Source organism: Gracilinanus agilis, chromosome 3 (genome assembly GCF_016433145.1).
Source record: "Gracilinanus agilis isolate LMUSP501 chromosome 3, AgileGrace, whole genome shotgun sequence".
Lineage (NCBI taxonomy): Eukaryota > Metazoa > Chordata > Mammalia > Didelphimorphia > Didelphidae > Gracilinanus > Gracilinanus agilis.
The window spans coordinates 37,695,414-37,710,394 of record NC_058132.1 but is presented as its reverse complement, the minus strand read 5'-3'; positions in this window follow the sequence as shown (position 1 = coordinate 37,710,394).

The window sequence follows — 14,981 nt, the reverse complement described above, 5'->3', positions numbered from 1 at the left end:
TTCTATTCTTGCTAATTTTTTCAGACAGGTATCTTCTTCCTTGATTATGCCTTTCAACTGTCATTAAAATTGGAAATATGTATAAAAAACAATAGAATAGCATTCTCCTAAATCCATTCCCCATTTTGTAATCATTTTTTGTCTCTGATTTATCTACAGTGGACTTAATAGGAAGCTGTGTGTGCCTTTTCCTTTATTAAAGTTCTGAGACATCAGAAAATATGAGTGGATAGTGTATATAATTCTGAGAGAAAATGATCCATGTAATCTACCAGGTTAAAAAAGATGCAACAAATTTTAGACCATAATAAGCCTGGGCCCTCATAGACTTTTCTTCCATTAAACTAAATGGAAATTTCCCAGATTTGTGAGTCTCCTGAATCATGGCTTGGCATTAAAAAGTTATTTGGTAATTGGAGGCATATTAATGCACCCATTGTGAAGCTGTCAAAATCACAAAAAATATACATAGAATTTTGAGATAGGGCAATGTCTAAGTTGGATTGGGCTTGCCAAATATAGTTTGTGATGGCTTCATGCATATAGAATAAGATAGCACAATCTATGTTGCATCACCTAGGAACATCTCTAATGATATGGCACTAGATTCTTGGTCACTGGAGTCTCTGTGACTCTTATAGTGTTTGAATGAAATGAATTAGCTGCCAAACTCAATATGGCCCTTAGTCTCGGTATTCTATTGGCTATAAATGCAATTCTTTGTAAAATATAGGTGCTATAAATTATAACAGCAGGCTGGACTGAGAGTCTTTCCATGCCAGACCTACCCATGTAATATAAATATTTGGTGTCTGAAAAGAGAGCTTGTTAAAAATTGTTTTAGCTAACCATTTGTCATCGTGAAAGTTCTGGAAATTTATATTCAGAATATATCCATTATGGATATTTTGTTAACATTGAAGTTAAGTAATATGGGATTTTGGTTTAGAATGGATTGATTATTATGTTGGCATTTATTATTCTTGATGTTTTTACTTCTCCTTCCCTATGTCGGGGTTAAGTTTAGGACTTTGACTCAGAGATCTTTTGTAATTAGTAGTTTGACTAACCTATGTTCATCTTCATTTACTTGTAAGTTTTTGAGAGTGCAGGGGTATAGATTTGAAAAATGGATAGATAGATAGAAGGATGTACAGATGGATAGATAGATAGATAGATGATTATCAATAGTGGAGGTCAACTAGTATACCATAAAAGTGCCTATTATTCAGACTTTTAGACAAAATAAAATATACTCACTTCTGGCTTCCATTTTTTCAAAAGCAAATTTTCTCTGAAGTACCCTAGAGACCAACAAGAACTAATATAGCTCCAAAAGGAGTTAAACTTACGACCAGGATGTAGCACAGGAACTAGGGGAAATTGGGGTTAGCACAAATCTATTTATAGTAACAGTGCACACTGATGCTAATCTGCAATGGATGCAGAAAAACAATACTTGCTTTGATTTCATGAGCACATTTGCCATAGATGTTTATACCCTGATACCATTGTCTATCAATGTTATGAAAGTGCTATCACCCATCTCCGTATGTCAGTTTCAAGTGCCAATGATACACAGGTTAAATTGATGGATATTACCTCTTCAGAAAAAATGCAGTTCTCTTGGTTTGATATTTTAATTGCAAGTGGAGGGTGGTAGCAGACGATCACTCCCTTGCTTCCTTAGATAGTAATTTATTAAAAGGGAATTCATTTCCAGAGATGTTCGCGGCATTGCTAAAATACCTTTATTTGGAATTTAACATCTAGAATTAAAACAGAGAGAAATTCTATGAATAAATAGACTTTTCTCTCTGGGAATTTGTACTACTGGGAATGGTTTGCGAATTCTGATAACTGGTATATGGACTAAACACTCTATACAGATACAACTGGAGCTCTCCTACCAAGCACTTTATGTACTCCTGAAAAAGATAGAAAGAACACCTCACACTCTTACCATCCTCCTGATTTGGGTATTAACTGATGTTACAGAAAGGAGTGAATAAAAAAACACTGGTTTAATGCTAATGGAAAGGTAAAGAGATATGGAATCTTCTGAGTTTGGTGAAGGAATGTCTGTCTTCGTAGGCAGCTCACATAATGCAGCAGATATTCAGTTTCCTTAGGATGGGGAAATTTCTCTGTTAAAGTGCTAGTGCATCTTATTGGTCCATTGACAGAGAAAATGTGCAGGGAATCTGATGGTCTGCTTTGGGATCTTCTGGTCGCTTTGTGACAGTTATTGAGTTCTGAGGTTGGTTATAGTGTGTGGCTTAGAAAGTAAGCTCTGTGAGGGCAAAAACTATGTTTTGCATCTTTTTGTACCCCCAGTGCTTAGCACAGTGCCTGATATACAGTAGGTGCTTGTTAAATATTTATTGTTTAATTGATCTTCAAGAGTGATCTTCAGTCAGAGGTATCAATGTGCATGTGTGTGTTTCTGTGGGTCTCTGTGTGTGTGCACGCAGGCGCACACGAGCACACTTGGACAGCATGGTGGAGACATCACCATGAGTTGAGCTTTCTCTACTTTTTATACCATTCCATTTCAAAACCTGATTCCATTGAGGCAAATAAAAAATACATAACCACACTTCAAACCTTTTGAAAGAAAGGGTCAGTAACATATTTCATAATGTCAAATAGTCATTAATGATTACACTGGAAAATCCACAAATACTACTCAGTGCAGCCAACATACACAGTCAGTCAATGTAGCTCAATAGAATATAATAATCGCTTTACCTAGGAGGCACATCAATGCAAAAACAAGGGAAATTAATAAAGAAGTAAATTCAATCAAAGAAGCTTAGATGGCAAGTACACAGGCATTGATGTGGGCTGCACTGCTTACACTGGTCCAATCCACCAGTTGCCATATGCTATAACAAACCACCAAGTTATCTCTCCCGAATTACATTGATCATGCATGTTTTGGTATTACCTCTGGCCTCAGAAGTGTGTTACTCATTAAGGAACTTTAGGAAATGTAATTAGTGTCAAGGATGACCTTTTGAGAAAATGGTTTCATCCCACTGGAGTATGTCTGCCTGGTTTTTATTGGTAACTTTCAAACCTCCTCTGTTTCTGCCTAAACCTTTAACCCAGTTGCTGTATTAGCACTGAGACAGCATGATCTATAGGGTGGCTTTTGTGGAAATGGGGATACACTGTGAGAGGCCATGGGTTAAAAGCATAAAGAATTATATAAAAGTCAAGATAACCTTGTGATCATAAAGTGATTCCTTTCATAGCCATTCAAATTTTTCTTTAACATTCCAAATCAGTTTGACTAAAATGTTTTTATATCCACTCATAACATGGAGATGACTCCAGAATCTCATAGGATTTCCAGTAGAGTAGAAGTCCTGACAGTTTAAATTGACCTCTAACTGTCAATACTGACCTACTATGTTTAGATTGCATTTCTGTTTCTAAATTTTCATCTTTTTAAATGTGGGGAAGTCCATCACAGAGTAGGATGTTGTATGTTGCAAATGTTGAAACTCAAGATGATTTTATAATTGATTTCAGTCGAATTGTGACCGATAACGTGGAAGTTGGTTCCACAATGTCAGAAGAATGGATTTATGAACAACTGAACAATTAATTATAAATATCAATAGAGTTGAAGGGCTTGGTGGAAGAGGAAGAGTGGTTTAAGAACAGTAATTAGCAGTGCTTGGTAAAACCTACAATTAGCACCCCATTGCTTTGTTATTTAGGATGTAGAGGTATTGGTTTTTTTTTTTTTAATTTACCCTCCAAGTAAGCTAGTCAGCCCTTTCCTTAAAGAAAATGATGGAAGTTTTGAAAGGAATCATCATTTCCACTTCCACTGTTTCAGGAAAAATAAAGGAATGGGCTTCATAAATGAGTTCTTTAATAATATTATTGAATTGATGGAATTATAATATCACAGTCTGGAACCACAACAGGGGACTTTAAAGTCTTGTTTTGTCATTGACTTGGAGTGAGATTTTGACAATATCACTGGACCCTCAGTTATGGCCAATTTTGGGATATTCATTCAAATCCAAGTATTCCTTATATCCACCATGTTTTCATAGGAGCCAAGTGACAAAAATTACCTGCTTCATAGAAGGTATCAGAAAGAAACAAAACAGTCCCTTTGCATTTTTTCAAGTATATCAACTCTGGGTCAACTAGAAAGATGCATGAATATTCAGTTTTCTATGTTCTGAAAATCTTTCAACCCCCCTCTCCTCCCTAAAATACTTTGCTTGATTATTCCTTTTTTTATCTTTGAATTTTTTTCTAGCTTTTTTGTCATCTCCATGGTGAAATTTCACTGCAGATTTCTGAGTGAGTGGCACTATAACATAATGAATTCAACTCAAACTCATGGTAAATCAAGGGTTTGGGGGTATTAACAATGGAAAGGACCTTAGTGAACACCTAGCTCAATATGCTCCTTTAAGAGAGAAGCAAATGAGAAGAAGAATTAACTTGTCCAAATCATGCAACCATTGTGCATAAATCTGGGGTTCAGAGTAAGGCATTCCAATCACAAATACAGTACCCTTTCCAACACAAAATTCCAGTAATGTCAGTCTGTAACATGATTTATTAGAATTTCAGAAAATGGGAGAGTTGAATGTTGTAATTTTCCCCCTTTTCTGAAGTTGCTATAATGGACACTTGCCCAATGAAACTTAAGGCAATGAGAGAGAGAAAGAGAGAGAGAGACAGAGAGAGAGAGAGAGAGAGAGAGAGAGAGAGAGAGAGACAGAGAGAGACAGAGAGAGACAGAGAGAGAGAGAGAGAGAGAGACAGAGAGAGACAGAGAGAGAGACAGAGACAGAGACAGAGAGAGACAGAGAGAGAGACAGAGACAGAGACAGAGAGAGACAGAGAGAGAGAGAGAGAGAGAGAGAGAGAGAGAGAGACAGAGACAGAGACAGAGAGACAGAGAGACAGAGAAGAGAGAGAATCTTTGTAGGTAAACCGACCAAGAACAGAGATGAAATAGGAATGATAATTTTTCAGTCTGGAAGACAGCTATGATGATTTTTCATGAGCATCATTAAGAAAAATTTATCAGAGTAAGCTTGTGGTGTTTACTTATGGTTCCAGGTTGCTATGATGATAGAAATCTATTACATATTATGTAAGCAATTCAACTGGCAATGGATATCAGCCAACTCAATGAGTTTATAAGAGCTGGGGACTAGATAGAAAGCACACAATATTATAGCTAAAACAAGAGGGTCAGTTGTTTCCTTTTAACTCAAGAAGAATGTCATGTCTATGTTCCCTCAAGGGTATAAAATGGGAATAATTTGACTTGGGTTTCTTACCTGCTTGTTTTATCTGCTGGAGTTCTACAAAGGTATCATTACATATTGTTACAGTCACACCTACCTTGATGTGTAAGGGATTGAGAAGTCAAAATTTCCAAAAAGTATAGTGGGAAGACCCAATAAACAATATGGCTTTCTCTTAGACTCTGATGAATGGGGTTGAAAACTTCATAGCTTTTTTGCATATGTCAAGGGAAGTTTCCACTTAAGGCTAAGAAATCATTATATATGACTAACGAGACCCAAATAGAGGGAGGAAGCACACAACTAAAATTACTGTGAGTTTGCATCAAAGAGTGAGTTCATTGTGTTGATTTAGGTCCTTTCAAAGAGCATGTCAGGTGTTCATGTGAATTTACAATCTAATAAGCAAATTACTAAGACAATGAATTTCTTTCCATCAATCCTAAATTATTTGCATTAGATCAGAGGTTCTTAAGTTGGGGTCCATGAACAAACATATATATATATATATGCACATATATGTGTATATATATGCATGTATGTATATATACACACAAATTGTATATGCATGCATACATGTTTAACTATCTTAATAAAATGTGTTCTCTTTGTAAACCAATTTATTTTGTTTTGTGTAAGTTAAAATATTAGTTTGAGAAAGGCTCCATAAATTTCACCAGACTGCCAAAGAGGTCCATGACTCTAATAAGGTGTAGTTCTTAGAGGAGAGAAATTAATAGGACATGAGCAGAGTTTTCAGTTCTAACATGAATCATCTGACCATGTCACACTTTTCCTGATAGTCAAAGGAAACAGGTAGGACTGCAAAGACACTGAGTGATAGCCTAGGACAAAGGGGGAGGGGTATTAATGTTGGTGAGTGTATGTGAGTGTAATGGATAAAAGCTGATGCAGAATTGCTAAGACCAGTAGTGAGTGAGGGTCAAATATGTGGTAAAATTCTTAGCCTTGACAAGAAAAGAAACATTATCCCTTTCATCTCTGGTCGATTGTCTCAATAATATATCAATGAGGTAACTAGGAGGTTCAGTGAATGGAATGTCATACCTGGAATTAGGAGGACCTGCATTCAAATGTGACTTTAGATACTTCCTAGATGTGTGACCCTGGGCAAGCCACTTAATCCCTATTGCCTAAGCCTTACTACATTTCTGCCTTGGAACAATTCTAAGGCAGGAGACAGGGGTTCAAAAAAAGATTATAAAAACCTAATGATTTTGCAGTCATCCATCAACATTGCCTTGCACACAGTAGGTATTCACTTAAACAAATGAGAGATGATGATCAATATTCCACAAATCCAAGATTTTCTCTTTACACTGTAGACTATATAGACTGCTAGTTTTTATAAATCAGTTCATTTTCTACAAGAGCCTTTTAATTCACAGATATCATCATCCCAGCAAGGTGTCTAGAAGGTGGTCTAAAACAAATTTATCAATTCCTCCCTGTCACCTGATTCAAAATGGAAGAAGAAGACTCTTGTTTCTGCTTCTAGTTTTATTTTTAAAACAAAATGGTGACCAGTGAATAGCTCAACCACTGTAAAAACAGCAGCAAGGAAGGAAAAGCCAACTAATCCACTTATAAGTGCACATTAAAAAATTGTCAGCTACTCAGTCTGTGTGCTTAAGGATGTGTTTGCCACATTATTGTCTGTTTTGAAAAGTCATAAAGTGGTTGTCTTATTAGGGTATGCAGAGGTGGGAATGTAAGCTCAATTAGAATGAATTCTTCTAGCACACAGCCTCCTCAAGGGCAGATTCTCTTTTATTTTTGGTTGCTATCTCAAGTAACCAGCACAGAATATCTGCTTAATAAATGCTTGTTGAGTTGACTTCAATTGGTTCAAATTGCCTTGAATTAGATTACATTGAATTGAAAATCCTGGTCTGAGGAAAATTGCACCTGTGAGTGCAACTTAAGGTCACAAGGAAGGTGATCATTGTGACAATCCATCTTGCTGGGGAGTCCAGCCTCAAAGTCAGAATGCACTTGTGGCTCCATCACCTCCAGCTTCATTCACTCAAAGGATCAGGCTGTCAAAGGTTATGAAAGCCAACTTCACTGCATAGATACAACCCAGATCTCTTACAAAGATACCCGAGCCTTGACTGTAAATATATGGATGTTGATAGGTATTAAAAAGAAAAAGAAAGAGGTGCATAGTTTGCTAAGGGGAGGTGACTATTGAATGGCCAAAAGTCCCTTCCTTTACTGAACTATTTGAAATTATCTTTCCTTACCTTTTGGAAGTCACAGAAAACATAGAGCCACAAGACTGCCACAACAATTTATATATATATATATATATATATGCATATATGTATGCATATGTATAAAATCATCGCATTATATATATATAACTGTTGTAGCAGTATTGTTCCATTTTTAGAATATATTTTGTATATGTTTTTTACAAATATATACATATATGTATATATTTGTAAAAAGTCCCCCTTTTACTCCCTTACTTCTAAATGTAGAAAAATTAACTTTTCAAATTTACATTTGTTTGAAGCTAAGAATTACCTGGATTAAAGATTCAGAAATTCATTTATGTTTATGTCTTACCTGTTTAGGCAAAAAAAAAAAGTGGGAAGAATTGTTCCCTCTCTGGCTAATAATCCACTTGTTGGGTGTATTTAGGTTGGTTGAAGCACAGTGCTAATGAGACAAAGGTCACAGGATTAATCCCCACAGGGCTCAGTTAGCTTCCCATCAAAAACCAAAAAATACTGTTTAATAGTCTGAAACTTTATCCTGAAATAGGATTTCAGCCTTGGGCTTGGTCAAACATGCGGCAAATGCTTGTACTTAGCCCTAGTGGGGACCAAGTGAGATGGTATGGATGGATCATCCACAGTACATCCCACTTCCATGACTGAGCATGTGACTCCAGGGTCAGGATTTTTTTTTTTTTTGTACCAAGTAGGTGACCCTCATTAAGATCATCCACTCCTTTGGTGTACTGGCAGATTTGGCGTGGATTATATTTGGTAGTGATGCATGGATGTGAGTACATGAATGTGACTATTGATTATGGGGTTCTGGTTTGTGGTCACATTGGCCATTGGTCATGGGATTTTCTGGGTATTTGACCCCAAAGAAGGGATTCTGGATTTAAAAGCGGTAATAAATGGAATTATTCTCAGAGTACTCAGAAATGAAAATTCAGACCCTTGAAATAGATGGAAACTTTCCCTCAATATCCATCCATCAGGCTTTGTCAGTATAAGTCTAATTTAGGGGAACGTTTGAGGTGGACTCTGAGCAGGCTGGATATACCCATTCACTGCTGAAGTGTGAACTTTGTGGGTCAAGTCAGGATGAAATTGCTGTGATTTCCAGATAAAATGAAATGAACAGCTTTTCTGAGCACTTCATACACACACACACACATATGCTCACATAGTAATAGAATCATATTATAGTTGGAAGAGATACTGGCAGTCATGTAGACAAACTCTTGTATACAAAAGAACCATCTCCTCTATGGCATACCTGTTATCCATTCTTTACTTGAAGTCTTCCAATTATGAATGCACCACCTCTCAAAGCTGAACCATCCTGTTTGGTTCCAAACACACATACATGCATACATACAGATACACATGTAGAAATGCTTTTAATGTAGATATTCATTCCTCATTCTATCTTTATGCCACACTCATAGGCTCCAAGGATCCATGGAATACATCCCTTACCCTCCACCATTATCCTACCCATAATCCTTTTTACAGAACAACTCACCCAAAAATTGTGCCTCTGGCTCTTAGGTAGTATCTTTAAACAACCAAATGATTCAAACCAAATAACCATAATAACAAAAATAGAACCAGGACACTCTCCTTCCAATCTAAAGCAGAAGTGTTAATGGTGGCCGCTGGTAGGTGGACACATTTGCAAAGAGTGCTCCAGACTGTTGACTAAGGCTGTCCATCTGGGGTGGATGATGATAAAATAATGGTTCTTTAGAAGCATACTGCTCAGTAGTGGAAATGTTTCTAGATGGTCATATATATGTTGTTGAATTTTTTTTGGTGGATATATATGTGTATATATATATATATTTATTTATATATATATATGTTGGAGAGGCAAGCTGCCGAAGTAAAAAACACCAGTTTATTTAGTCCATACTAAGCATGTTAAATAAATCAGATTCTGTAACCCATGACACATTTTTCTTTAAAAAGGAACATTTAAGAGCTTCAAAAATTGCTACAGTACAAAAAGGTGTCTGTGTGTCTCCATGTATGTATTTATATATTTATATATGTATATTAACCAGAAATATTGACTGTCTCAGAAGAGAAACCCCCAACCCTGTTTTCTGTAATATTTCTATGTGTAGTTAACTTAGCTTCATGTTTGAAACGAAATCTTTCAGCTCAGTACATGGCACGTAATGGTGTTATTGGCACAGGTTCAGAATCATTGTCCAAATCCATATCTCCAGGTGGTCCATCTTGGCCTTTGCACTTGGTCTCCTTTTTCTCCCTCTGTCTTCAGAGCATCATTTTACTGTTTATTTCTGGAAGCTTTTCTCTTCTTTCCCCCCAAAAATTCCTTGGGGACAATACAGGTTGCCTATAGGCACGTTCACTTTTTTTTATAAAAATATATTTGGCCTATAGAGTTCTGCTCCATGAGTTCTCCAATGGCAAACAGAAATGATAGGTTTGGGGACTCTTTCCCCTATTTTGAGTTTTAAAGTTTTTAATTTTTTTGTTTTTTTTCACTTTTTTGTTTTTTTTTTTTTATTTTTTGTTTTGTTTTTACAGGTTCACCAACGGAATCCTATATGGGAGGGGAAAAAAAAAAACAACACAGAGATTAAATGGCAACAGATGAATAGTCAGGCTCATCTTTTTAAATCATTTTAATTAAATCAACATTAAGAACTTAATAGATGTAGGATACTGTTTTAGATAGTGAGGAAACTAAAACAAAATAGTTCTTGCCCCCAAGGAGCTTCTACTGTAGTATTCATTGTTTCAGTTACCTTGTCCTACATTAGAGTTTTTATTATCTAGGTCAGTTCTTAGTATTAAAATTGCACTGAATTTATTTTGTCTATGTATTTTACCTGTGGAGCTATGAATTTGCTATGTCTCCCTTATTCTCACCCCAGAAGAACATAAATTCCCTGAGGGAAGAAAGTAATCTTTTTTCTATATATAGTCAGTGCTTGGCATAGTGATTTGCACATATTAAATGCTCTATATCTATCTATCTATCTATCTATCTATCTATCTATCTATCTATCTATCTATCTATTTATCTATCTGCCTGTCTATCTATCCATCTATATTTATCTATCTATCTATCCATCCATCTATCTATCCATCCATCTATCTATCCATCCATCCATCCATCCATCCGTCTGTCTGTCTGTCTGTCCGTCCGTCCATCCGTCTGTCCATCCATCCATCCATCTGTCTGTCTGTCCAGCCATCCGTCTGTCTATCCATCCATCTATCTATCTATCTATCTATCTATCTATCTATCTATCTACCTACCTACCATCCATCTATCTATCTATCTATCTATCTATCTATCTATCTATCTATCTATCTACCTACCTACCTATCTACCTACCTACACTTATCTGTGTCTATCTATCTGCCTGTCTGTCTATCTATCCATCTATGTCTATATATCTTTATGTATATATAAAATGTCTGCTGAATTGAATTACTTCATTCGTATATGTTCCTGGGTCTGTCTACTAACCAGCCTCACTCTCCCACATTCAAGTCCCCATGCCTTCTTTCCTTTCTTTCAGACCCCATTGTTTCCATAGACTTTTATGAGTTAACCCCTAGTTCTCAAAATTAATTAACTAGTTCTTAACAGAAATGTGAATAGTTGGGAACTCAACTGGCAAGAGACCTTAGTCTCTGCTTATGCTAATAACAGTAACTTCAACTCCGGAGGCAACATTCACGCTAACTTCAAAGGTCTGAAATTGTATTGGAAAGAGTGTTTGCGACCCTTCTCCATATTAATTCATGAGTCATTGCATCCAAAGTGAATGTCATTCTATTGTCTACTGTAGGTTAGCCTTCTTTATAACATTTATCCACTTTTCCCTTCTCCTTGATATTCACCATCTCCCATGAAGGAAGGGCAGACTATTTCTAGTTTCTTTGTACAGCTGGTTGGAAACTGAGCCCATTCTAACCATCCAGGAATTGTGGCTTTCCTGAAGCCTCAGACTTCGAAGAGATTAATGACTTGCATTAGAAAACCCATCTCCTGTATCTCTGAGAGAGGTGATCTTGCTGAAGAGAAGAGAATTGGAATCACAGATATGTGTGGGTCAGGTCAGCTAGCAACCACAGCTGTTTTTAAAGGACTGGCAAAGCATATTCAGCTCATATACTTAAGACTATGTGCCTCAGGGGAACAAAAGGAAGGGAAAATTGGAAGCCACTGGATCTAGGAGTTCAGAATGAGAGTCAGAAGATTCAGGGAACATGACCTAATAGGATAGCAAAGGATAGCAATCATATGTTTTGAATATTTCCTAGCCAATCACTATAGTCAGATGAGTAAAGGTGAGATTAGCTGAAATAGATTAGTCAAATGATCAAGGATAAAACTACATGAAACTTGCCACACACATTCAGTGGTGATAAGAGTATAATAATATCCCCACGGATTCATTTTTTTAAACTATGTGATCCTTCTTGGTTGAAATGGCTTTCACCTGTCCTTCCTTAGCAACTCTACATTCATAAAACAGACTAAAGAGGATAGTGATTAAAAAAAAAAAAGCCCTGCACTCTTCTAGTAATAAAATCAGAAATACTGAGAGAAAAGCACAATAATTCCTGAATGAAGAAAAATAAACCAGTAGGGTAGAAATCTGAGTAGTCCAAAGGCTATTCTTTTTAAGCCAAGCCAAGTTGAGCTTTTGTATTAATACACCAACAAATTCTCACATTTAACTGATTTAACACATTTAAGTTTTGTTAAATACTAGGTGGATTTTATTTTTATTTTAAATTCTTACTTTCCATCTTCGTGTTAATACTGTGTATTGGCTCCAAGGCAGAAGAGTGGTAAGGGTAGGCAATGGGGGTCAAGTGACTTGCCAAGGGTCACACAGCTAGGAAGTGTCTGAGGCCACATTTGATCCCAGGACCTTCTGTCTCTAGGCCTGGCTCTCAATCCACTGAGCTACCCAGCTGCCCCCCAGGTAGATTTTAAAAAGTGGTTCATAATAACTTAGGGAGTTAGATTTTTAAACGGGGTCAGGTGTGAAGAAGGAATAAATGAGAGTCAGAAGATGTCTGAGTGAAATAGGAAGAATCAGAGTAGACATTGTAGTTAAAGCCTATGCTTTACTATATTTTGTCATGTACTTATCATTTAAGGAGATCCTGAAATACCACCTCAACATGAAGCCTTCTCTGATTAAAGCTCAAGTTTCCTCAATCTCCACCCAGTGAAAGCATGTTTAAACTAAATGACTTGCACCACAATGTACTACTAATTTTTGCCTTTTATCTCTAAAATGGACTGGCCCCTGATCTCTGTATATTGTCTGCTTAAAGACGTGTATTGACTTAATGTTTTTACTTGGTTGTTTGCATGTCTTGCATATTGGAGCTCATAGCAGCCCACCGACTGACCCTTTAAACCCTGTAAAGTCTGAGGACTTTCTTTAATTAGTGTTTAAGAAAGTACCATCTACAACCAGGCATAAAAAGGAAGAGCTAAAATATTGGTCACAAAGGGTCAGAATAATCTTCTAACATTTTCTGATGCATTAAAAAGGTGAGGAGATACCAAAGAACAGTGGTTTATGCTAACATGACCATTCAATAGAGGGCTGAGCTCAAATTATCATGTTCGTATACTAGGAATATTCCATTTCTGAATCTGGGCAGTCCTGCCGATCCTATATCTTGTGCTTCATGAGATTACTCCAAATAGGGACACCCACTGCATAAAATTGTAGGAAAAAGAGAACAACATAAGGAGTCAGAAACCTGGTATTGTTGAAGTCTCAATTCTGCCACTAGTTGTATGATCTTGGACAGGTCTCATTCTTTCCCTTGTGTTCAAATTTCCCATCTCAAAAATAAGGAGGTTGGTCTAAAGAATCTCTGAGTTCCACATCACTCTCATATTCTATGTTCTAAGGCCTCTGCAAGGAACCCTATACGCTCCATTCTGTTTTGCTTTTTCTCTGTAATTTTAAGACACTTTATATCCTAAAGTCTTTCCTCTTTGAGGCAGCTAAGTAGTAACATAAATCGAGTCCTAGATTTAGAGTCAGAAAGATCTGAGTTCAGATTCAATCTGAGACATTTACTAGCTATGTGAGCCTGAATAGGTCACATCACCTCTATTTTCCTCAGTCTCCTCCAGCATAAAATAGAGATGAAAACAACACTGAATAACAGGGTTCTTGGGAAGATAAAAGGAAATGCTATTTAGAAAGTGCTTAAAACAAGGCCTGGCAATAGTAGGGACTATCTAAATTCTTACTCTCTTCCCTTCTGCTATTCTGTCCTCTCAGGTAGTCTCCAAACTCTGATGTTCTCTGCTCCAAGATCTTTTCCAGGTCTGGAGTTTGATATTCTATGGCGTGTCTCTCCCAGCTTTGATATTCTACACTCTAAGGTTTCTCTTTACTCTGATTTGTTATATTTAAAGGTCCCTTCCAGGTCCAGCAATATCCATTCTAAAGCCTGAATCTGCAATTACGTTGTTATTGTTGTTGTTGCTGTTGCTCTTTTTGTAGTTGTTGAAGTTGTAAGATTCTTTTCCAACTCCAAAATCTAAACAATATAACTACTCCAATGTCAGACAAGATAATCCAGTATTCCCAGGCCCATTCTCTCTGGGAGAATTCAGAAATAGCAATAAGATACAAATGACTGAAAATGGTTTAATTTTTTCCCTTTCCTTTCCCTCTTCACTGTTTCTCTTCTCCTCCACCCCACACCATTATTTATTAGATCTCAACTGTCCATCATTCAACATTTGGAAAATTGCTAGGAAACAGAACCAAGGAACCACTGAGCTGGAATATAAGTTCCTTCTTCTACTCTTCAACTGTCACATGTCATAATGGGGGAGGAATCTTGGCCTGGAGCCAGGAGGAGTCTATCATTTTCAGAGGCAGAGGCCCTGGGTTACATTCTGAGCTCAGAATCTTAGTAGCAGTATAACTCAAAGCAAGTCACTTCCCCTCATTGGTCCTCAGTTTTCTCAGCAGTAAAATAAGGGGGATGGAAAGCATTCTAAATTTGGAATCAGAGAACTTATGTTCAGGCCTCAGCTTTGCTAATTATACTTTCCTCCTCCCTAAAATGAGGTCAAACTAGAGGACCTCTAAGGTAAACTACAGTTTAAAATCTGCAATCTTACATTCATTCTTAAAGAAAGGCTGCAGCTCAATCTCCCACTTTAGCTTCATAAGCCTAGACAAAATGAAGTGGCAGATCACTTGGCACCTTATAGAGGTGTTCTATTGACAAGTGGGGAGGGAGGGAGGAAGGAAAGAAAGAAAGGAAGGAAGGAAGAAGGAAGAATGAAGGAAGGAAGGAAGGAAGGAAACAAGGAAGAAAGGAAGGAAGGAAGGAAACAAGGAAGAAAGGAAGGAAGGAAGGAAACAAGGAAGAAAGGAAGGAAGGAAGGAAA